Genomic DNA, 10,107 nt, shown 5'->3' with positions numbered 1-10,107 from the left:
AATATTAATCAACATTTTATGTAAAATTACACATTATTCTGTAAAAATACAGAACATTTCTTTTAAAAAACAGAAATTTAATGTAATACTAAAATACATGCAATTCCCTGTAAATTTTATAGTGTAAAATAAATTACAGCAAATATCAGTAAAACAACAGGCATTTCAGTGTATAATGACAAAACATGAAAAATCTGTAAAAAAAAAAAATACAGACCATTACCTGTAAATTTACATTTATTTTTAACAGTGTGTCCTAATCACAGATCTGAGATTCCCCCATGAGACCTGGGTGTGATAATGCTCACAACAAAACAGACTGTGTAAGCACAGCTGCGATAGCAGCTCAAGGTGCAAGATTCTCTGACCATGCACCAGCAGTCAGATCTGACCACTAACATTCAGTTTTATCTGGCCTTTTCTTTGCAGAAACATAATCATAATAATGATCTATGTCTCTGTTAACTAAAACAAATTTTATTCTAATGGCATACAATCTTAACAGATTAAAGCCATTTGCAACAACTGCCTGGATAAAACCATTCAAGAAAAATTAAGATAGCACCATCTATCTTAACATAATTTGTTTGAAGGTTCAAGATAAACTGTTTTTCCTGTGTGTCTGTTTCCTTTTCAGGATTGACAGCTGCCATTTTAAGGGCCATGATACACAACTTCACACGCAGGAGATGGGGGTGTAGAAACTTCAAGAGGCCATCCCTTACGAAAAACTAGTATACTTCAAGTTCATTTGATCAAGTATACTAAAGTAATGTTCAAGTATATTTTTTAAGTATACTTTATGTAGTAAGTATAATATCAATGTACTAGTAGTAAACTTGTAAGTGTACTATTTTAATACCGCTTGGGACTAAATTGGCCCAATTGAAGTATACGTTTAAGTGTACTATAAGTGTAACAGTAGTAAACTTTAACTAGTTCACAGCTACGTTTCTCATTTGTACTGCATCTGTACTAAAAGTGAACTTATACTAGTATACTAGTAGTTTACTATTTTAATACTAGTAGTAGCTACATTTTTAGTATACGAAAGTACACTTTGAAATATACTCTCAGTAAACTGCTAGTTTAGTGCAAGTATACTTTTAAGTTTTCTTTAAGTGAACATGACATCACACTTATATTTTGAGTATATATCTCAGAAGTACATAAAGTATATTTCTGAGAAGTATATAAAGAGTAGACTCAAAGTATACTTTCTTATTTTTAGTTTAAAAGAAGTATACTAATTGCACACTTGAATAAACTTCTTTTTCGCAAGGGATCTCATGACACTAATAGATACATGGCCTCCCAGTGTAAAACTGGAACTAAATTATGCAACACAAATTATGGTACACAGCAAAAACTGCAGTGTTAAATTAACTCTCCAGGGAGTACATGTGAGACCATACTCAAGAGTGTTAAAGTGTTAAAATAAGAGTGTTAAATGAACACTGAAAAGTGTTAAAGTGATTAATTGAGTGATGATTGACCATTATTGAAGACACCTGATGATAACAAGCAGAATCACCAAAGGAGAAAATCACAATTTTTAAGCCACCATTGTGGAGATCGGTGTTTGTTTTAGTTGAGCTCTTGACCCTTGACTTTTTAAAATAAAATTTTGTTTGGGTTGTTTTAACTGAGTTATAACATCCAGACAAACAAATGGAAAAAATGATCAGGTGGTGTTGGTTATGTTTTCACATAATCATTATTTGATCTGAATCACTGAACTCATTTAGAGCCCAATCTCTGAGTTAGATTTACATTATTGATTACAGCAGCACTGTGATTCTACAGCACAAGATCAGCTTTATCAATATAATCTGAAGGATTTCACAAACTGTTGTTCTGAGAAAAAAAGAAAAAAAAAGTCTTTCTTTTAGGCACACACAGACATCAAGAATCAGCCTGTGAATCTCAACAGTGGTGAGAATAATAAACCATGTTGCAGTGCATTCTGGGTGCCACCAATCAAAATTCATCCACGGCTCCCATCATGCATTGCTGCATGAATAAATTATGAGCTGAATTGTCTTAGTAATTTTCTTTATTCTCGTATTATATTTTGTTCCGTTTATGTGACTTTTTAGTAGCTTGTTTTCTAATATTCAGAGTTGATCTGTTGATCAGAATATGTTGCTTGTCACCGTCGTTGAGATTCACAGGCTGATTCTTGATGTCTGTGTGTGCCTAAGAGAAAGACTTTTTTTTGTGCTCAGAACAAGTGTTTGTGAAATCCTTCAGATTATATTGATAAAGCTGATCTTGTGCTGTAGAATCACAGTGCTGCTGTAATCAATAATGTAAATCTAACTCAGAGATTGGACTCTAAATGAGTTCAGATATTCAGACCAAATAATGATTATGTAAATACATAACCAACATCACCTGACCATTTTTTCCACTTGTTTGTCTTCCACTTATAACTCAATTAAAACAGCCCAAACAAAATTTTATTTTAAAAAGTCAAGGGTCAAGAGCCCAACTAAAACAAACCCTCATCTCCACGATGGTGGCTTAAAAATTGTGATTTTCTCCTTTGGTGATTCTGCTTGTTATCATCAGGTGTCTTCAATAATGCTCTATCATCACTCAATTAATCACTTAATTATCTCATTAACTTTAACACTTTTCAGTGTTCATTTAACACTCTTATTTTAACACTTTAACACTCTTGAGTATGGTCTCACATGTACTCCCTGGAGAGTTAATTTAACACTGCAGTTTTTGCTGTGTAGGATAGACACCACCCATCTTTTACACAAACATACAACACACACACTACAAACTCACAACATCTCTACCTGGCATAGATCATAAGACTATCCAGACGAAAATTATTCACATAATGCAAATCTAACATACATCATTCACCTTCATACATATCTTAAAAAAAAAAAAAAAAAAAAAAAAACCTTCTTATTCCTATCGTTTCACTTCCTCTAATCCCTCTCTATTGTAGCTTAGGATAATCTGAGCACTGCCTATAACTTGTATTATGAGCACTTCTTGTCTATTTGCCTCGTCATGACGACTCGCTTGTTGTATTCCTCACTTGTAAGTCGCTTTGGATAAAAGCGTCTGCCAAATGAATAAATGTAAATGTAAATGTAAATGTTTTTAGGAAAAAATCTATATATAACATTGAATCTCATGAATTTGCCACATTCTTATTCACATTGTATGTTGTGTTTTTTACAGAAAACTGAAGAGGAACATTGCATGGTGTATGCACCTGTTGTCACTAAGATGATCAATCTTCAATCTTTTTCTAAGTATCAAATCAGCTGTGTGATCATTTCACAGGAACCTACTGCAACAACCTATTAATTTCAGGGATTGTTGAGAATCACAACCTGCACTTGTTTTGGTTAGTTTTACATAGATAACATGATATAAAAACTTAAGATGTTTTATTTTCAGCAGAATATTTCAGCTACAGTTTTGCTGTAGTTTTACTCAGTATGATCAGATGTAGACATGCATCAGGATCATTAAGTGAGATAGATTATATTGATGAAATGCTCTCTAAAAAACTCCAACAGACTTTGCATGCAAGGACTTTTAACAAGTTATATAAATCGAATGGCCCATCAAATCCCTAAAAAAAAAAACCCTATACCAAAATGTGTTTAAAATACATTAATTTCATACCAAGTATACTACAAATCTATTAACAAATGTACTGAAATTTACTCTCAGGACTTACTGATATAAATATTATAATTAAACTTTATTTGGAGTACTTCTTTATTGCACACTGCACATTTCTTAATAAAGCCATATGTTTAAATGCAAGATATTGCTCAAAGTATACTTAAAATAGTGCCAGTTCAGCACAATCAAATATATTTCAGTATACCCTAGTGAAAAAAAAGTATACTAAGTATACTTGCAGCAAGACTAATTATTAGTATATTTCAAGTGTGTTAATGATTAGTTAATTTAAAGTGTGTTATTTTGAAACAACTAATTTTGTACTAAGTATATTTAAGTTGAAATTAAGTAGTATTACAATACAACTTTAAGTATATTTAGTATACTTATGTGTGCTAAATTGGAACAACTTCAAGTATACTTAGTACACTTTAAGTATATGTCTGTGTAGGGACTAATTACATGCTTGATTAGTGATATTAAAGTGTACTTAATTTGTGTTATAAGTATATTTTATTTGTGTTAAAAGTATATAATTTTTTGTTATAATATTAGTTGCATTATAAATATACTTTATTTCTGTTATAAGTATACTTTTATTTGTGTTATAAGTATACTTTATTTCTGTTATGAGTACACTTTGTTATAAGTACACTTTATTTGTGATTTAAGTACATTACAAAATAATTATGAGTGTCTTCACCTTTGGCTTATACCAAATACTAAAAATTACACCCTTTATTCGCGTTTACAATAGTCTGTCTAAATCCTACATTGAACCAATACTATTTTTGAACAGTAAATGAGGATTAGCAGCAGGAACTGTATCAGAATGGCATGTCGATATTGTTTTCGGTACATAGTCAAGCATAAAACACTTTATGAATTAATATCGTACAGAATACGGGCCGATTTGACCAATCATATGAATGTTTTGGTGCTGCATACAAACATGTGCCATAAACCACCACACAAAAACTCAAAAAGGAGATATCAAGCCGAAATATCGCTCTCCGTTTGTTAAAGAAAACAAAATAAAGTTTGTTAACTGGTAGACTATAACTCACCTCCCAATAGCAGCACTTTTCTCCGGTTCTTTCAGGATCGCGTAGGCCATTAGATTAGCCGGTTATCGTCGCCATCACGGTCAGGCTGCGATGTCACTTGATTTAACTGGTCAGAATCCCCAAGATTGAGCGATGTATTGCGCTTTCAGTGTTTTATTAAATAAATTAAACATTGCGACATTATACTTCACCTGAGTGACTGAGCGAGGGGATTCAGACGACGACCGTGACGTCAGCAGCTCTGATTGGCTGAAGGCAGTGAGCAACAAAATCTGATTGGTCACAGACCAAGTTGAAGAGACTTTTGAATTCCTATAAGTTTAATCACTCAACATATTTTTTCGCATGTAACGTTACTTGTGCTGCTGGTGTGTTGTTTAATATAGATTTGTGTGTACGATTGTAAAATGATTCTGCCAGTGTAAACTTAATAAACATTTACACATATTTGGAAATTGTATAGGCTACACTGCATATACTAAATGGGCTTGTAATGCATTCATACTGAAATAAATAAGCACAAGTAATATAATGAATTCCAAGGATGAATAAGTAAACTTAAAAAATATACTCAAATTTAACATTAGATACACTACAACTTCAGGATATTAAATAATGTATTTTTTAAATATACTTTCAGTGCAATGTTACAATGATCATTTTCAGCACACTGTTAAAATATACCTCAAATATATTTTTATAAAGTGCAAATAAATACACTTTTAAAAAATAAACTTAACTTACACTTAAAGTATATTTTTCTAAAATATATTTTTTAGAAAATATACTAAAGTACAATTATTTTAAAGTGTGTTAAAAGTTGCATTGTGAAAATATGATACTAATATACTTTTTATATATTTAATGATAGTACATTTTTTGTTAGTATATTTGCAGTGTACTATAGAAAAAGGGAATATATTTAAAATACAATAAAGTATACTTTTTTTTCACTAGGGTATGTTTAGTTGGACCTCAGCACTACATCTGGATAACTAATGTACATTAAGTACAAAATTAATTGTTCCAATTTAGCAAACTTTATACCAAAAGTACAATATTTACAATTGCAGAATATTTATATTAAGTACATAAATATATAATGTATTTGTAGTATACTTAGCATCAAATTTAGTATATTTTTGGCCATGTCCTATTTTATGTATTTATATGTACAGAAATGTGTGAAGTGAAGTGAAGTGACATGTGGCCAAGTATGGTGACCCATACTCGGAATTTGTGCTCTGCATTTAACCCATCCAAGTGCACACACACCGTGAACACACACCCAGAGCAGTGGGCAGCCATTGCTGCGGTGCCCGGCGAGCAGTTGGGGGTACGGTGCCTTGCTCAAGGGTCTCACCTCAGTCGTGGTATTGAGGGTGGGGAGTTCACTCCCCTCACCAACAATCCCTGCCAGACCTGAGACTCGAACCCATGACCTTTGGGTTACAAGTCCGACTCTCTATCCATTAGGCCACAACTGCCCCAAACGACTGTGTCTTGATCGGTTTAGTGACAAACAGCTTCTAAATGAGCATGTTTCAGTTACTGGAGTGCTTTTCTGCTCACATGAACCTCACAGTCTGACTTCTGCTCTAAACAACACAGCTTTAATGCTGAATCTGGCAGATAAAAGATTCTCACAAATCAAACATTGATACTGTGAGATCTTACTGTGTGGATGTAAGAGAGGAAATATGTGAAATATTAAGGTTGATATTCTGCATTTCAATACATATATATATCCATGACCTTATACACTGTGATCATGCTGATGAGCTCTGCTAGTTTCAGAAGTTATTTCCATAGTAAGAGTTATTTCTAAGAAGAATTATTCTTGACGTCAGACATTTTCTTTATAAAGATGTCCTCTTGTTGTCTGTCAGTGACTGGAGGTCATTTTAAGAATAAATGCAAATGTTTCATTTATGGTTGTAATATTTATGGTATCATGGGAGTGTTTGATGGCTGTTAATAATAAGTAAATAATAAAAGTTTTCATCGGTTTGAGGGATTTAATGACCATTACCAAATATATTTTTCAGAAGAATATACAGTTGCCTTCCAATGTTAAAACACAGAAGATTCACATTTAGTCAAATTTAGTTGAGACTGTGATCTGTTCTGTGACAGACGAGTATGACTGAACTATGCTCAGATTCAGTGTGAAAATGGTCATAATAACAATCCATTTATTAACATCAGTTAACAACATTAGTTAACTTAAACTAACTACTTTTTATTTATTAATTTTAACATTAATTTTAACAATTACCAATACCTAAAAAAAGAAAAAACAAAAGTTGTTAAACTTAAATTGAATGGACCTGAGCCAACATGATAACAGCAAACAGTTTTACAGAAATTAATAAATACTGTAACAATTGTAGCCTATTGCTCATTGTTAGTTACTGCTTAACTAATGGGTTAAACTGATTAACAGTTATAACTAATGGGACTTTATTGTAAAGTGAGTTTACTTTATTTTATGGTGTCCTTGTTACAATGTAATTATGCATTTAAGAACTGTGTAATAATAATTAACTACAAGTGTTTGTTACTGGGTTAGAGTTAGGATTGGGGATTGATTTGGGGTTAGTTGTGTAATAATGCATCATTTAAGTCAGTGTTTCTCAACTCCAGTCCTCGGGACCCACTGCTCTGCACATTTTGTATGTCTCTCTTATCTGACACACTCAATTCAGTTCATGCAGACTCTCCTAATGAGCTGATGATCTAAATCAGGTGTGTTAAATAAGGGATACATACAAAATGTGCAGAGCAGTGGGTCCCGAGGACTGGAGTTGAGAAACACTGATTTACAGTAACTACATGTAACCTGTAACAAGGACACTAAAATAAAGAGTTACCTAAAGTGATTCCTGAGTCATGTTCACTCAGTGTCCAAAGTGGCAATAAAAAGTGTGTGTAAAGTGTTGCAGATAAAACAATAAATAATAGTGTCTGAAGTGGCAATAAACTCAAAAAATGATGCACTAATACACCATTAAGAAATTCCTTGTTTCACATACAGGGTTTAGATTAAGCCATGCAGGTTTAGGCCTTAGTTTAATTAGGGCATTTTAGTATTTTGTAAATGTGCCATCTTAAGACAAAACAATGGCACTGATATATTTTAAGATTTATCAGTGCAAGTTACATTCAGTTAAAACAGCTCAAACACACATTTAATTTGGGAGGCATTGTCTGTGAAACCGAGGGTTAATGTGATAACCATAGTTTGCCAAAAAAGTCTGTAAGGCTTGATTTTCCTGCTAAACAAAAACTGAGATAAAGCATCCTGCAATAAAGTAATAAAACTTTAATCTGGAAAGAAGATCTCAAAGAAGTAGCAATGGACAACGCCTCCCCACCACACACACACACACACACACACACACACACACACACCTCCCCTTCCTCTGGCTCAAGTCACTGAAAGTTATTCAAAACAGATAATGTAACTTGTGTATCTATTGTTTTTCGCTTTTCATGTTTGGTATCATTTAATTTGTCTCAGTGCGATTGGTAAACTGGTCTCAATTTCACAGCAGTTACTAGAATTATGAAGAAGATGGAAAATTAAGGAAAATTCTGTCCTCTTTTTGGGTGGTGTCTCTTCTCCTCTCCCCCAAAACAGGTGTTGGTGTAATAAACATTTATGATCCTTTTGTTCTGGTCCTGGTATAAAAGGTAAAGAGCAAAGCAGTCATGGGGGATCATCTGTAGGAGAGGCCCCCACAGAGGGACATTCACCCATCACTGTGTATATATGCATTTCTTTGAGTAATCAATGTTATGCATTTATCATTTCTGAATTGGCTTTAATTAGTTATGTGTGTAATTGACACGATACACTGTTACCTGACAAATAAAATGTTATATTTGATTTGCTCTGGATTCTCCTGATATCATTATTACCAGTAAATTATGGGAGGCTAATGCTACTGTAAATCTGTGTCCAGGGTACTGAAGGTGCATGAATGAAAGAGCAGTAGGCACTTCATCTGAAGACCTTTTGATTTCTGTTTACCGCTGATTTAGCAAGTTGTATGGAAGTGGCTAAATTAAAATACACTTTTGTTTGAGTGAGCAGTAGGCAACTGACTAAAGGTATTAGCCAACTTATTACACCCTCTGACGAAGATCAGACTGGCGAGTTTATGTCCGTGAGTTTACCGCGAAATCCCGGGGCGAGTATCTCTGTGCGGCATCGGGTCCCTAATGACTGAACAATTGAAATATGGAATATCCAAAATCATCAAATATCTAAATTAATGCATAACTAATGATACATTTCTAATTGGAAACAAAACCTAAGTGTAAGAATCATTTGAAATTGGAGTCAGATTAAGCGAGTGAAATTAAGTGAACATTCAGAGGCGCTGAAAAGGCATACACGCGTTAACCTTCGCCCGGGGGCGTCGGAGTCCGTTTTTGGGCCGATGCAGGGTTCCTTACAAGTCTTTCAAAATAGTTACTACAGTTAATGTTTGTATTATGAAACCATAACAAAAAAAAATATTTATTCACTTTATGGTAGTTTCTCCTATAATTTGGTACCTGTCTGTATAGAAAACATTACAAGAATGCTAATTCAGCAGTTTGTTGCTGCTTCTATCCACTGGGTGTTTCAGTGGAGTTGTTACAGGTTCAAACAAAAACACAAAGTATCTGTGTGGACAGGGAAGTTTCATAAACCTTAAAAGAAACACTCCTGCTGAAAATACACAAATGTTCATGCTGGTTGACCCAAGGGAAGCCTGGTTAAAATCTGTGTGTTATGAGTTCTTGCTGTGTAAACGCTGCCGATAATGATTAAAGACAGATATTGTACCTGTCTGGTCCACTTTAGCAGCTGTAATAAACCTTCTCTATGCTGAAAACATCAAGCACTCTTTCTTCAACTGCAGGGATACAGCTGACATTTTACTCTCACACACAATGAGTTTGTTTCATCACGGAAACAGATTTGGAGAAATTGAGCATCACATCACTGGCTCAGCAGTGTATCCTCTGTGCCGTCAGAATGAGTCCAACAGCTCATAAAAACATCACAATAGTCCACAATACGGCTCCAGTCTCAATCAATGTCTTCTGAAGTGAAAAGCTGCGTGTTTGTAAGAAAAAAAAAATCCATCAAGATATTTTTAAGGTCAAACTATTGCTTTTGGCTTAAACACGAGTCTATAATCCATAGTATTGCTTCCTTCAGTGAAGAAACACGAAGAAACAAACTACATGAGCCTAACCGTAAGAAAAATTCTCATCATTGGGTGAACAATTCTTTTAATTACTTGAAATATATCTGTCATTTTTTTTGTGCAAATTAAAAATATTTACATGTTTTAATACATTCTTGTAAAATCAT

Source organism: Chanodichthys erythropterus, chromosome 10 (genome assembly GCF_024489055.1).
Source record: "Chanodichthys erythropterus isolate Z2021 chromosome 10, ASM2448905v1, whole genome shotgun sequence".
Lineage (NCBI taxonomy): Eukaryota > Metazoa > Chordata > Actinopteri > Cypriniformes > Xenocyprididae > Chanodichthys > Chanodichthys erythropterus.
This window is presented reverse-complemented; position numbering follows the sequence as displayed.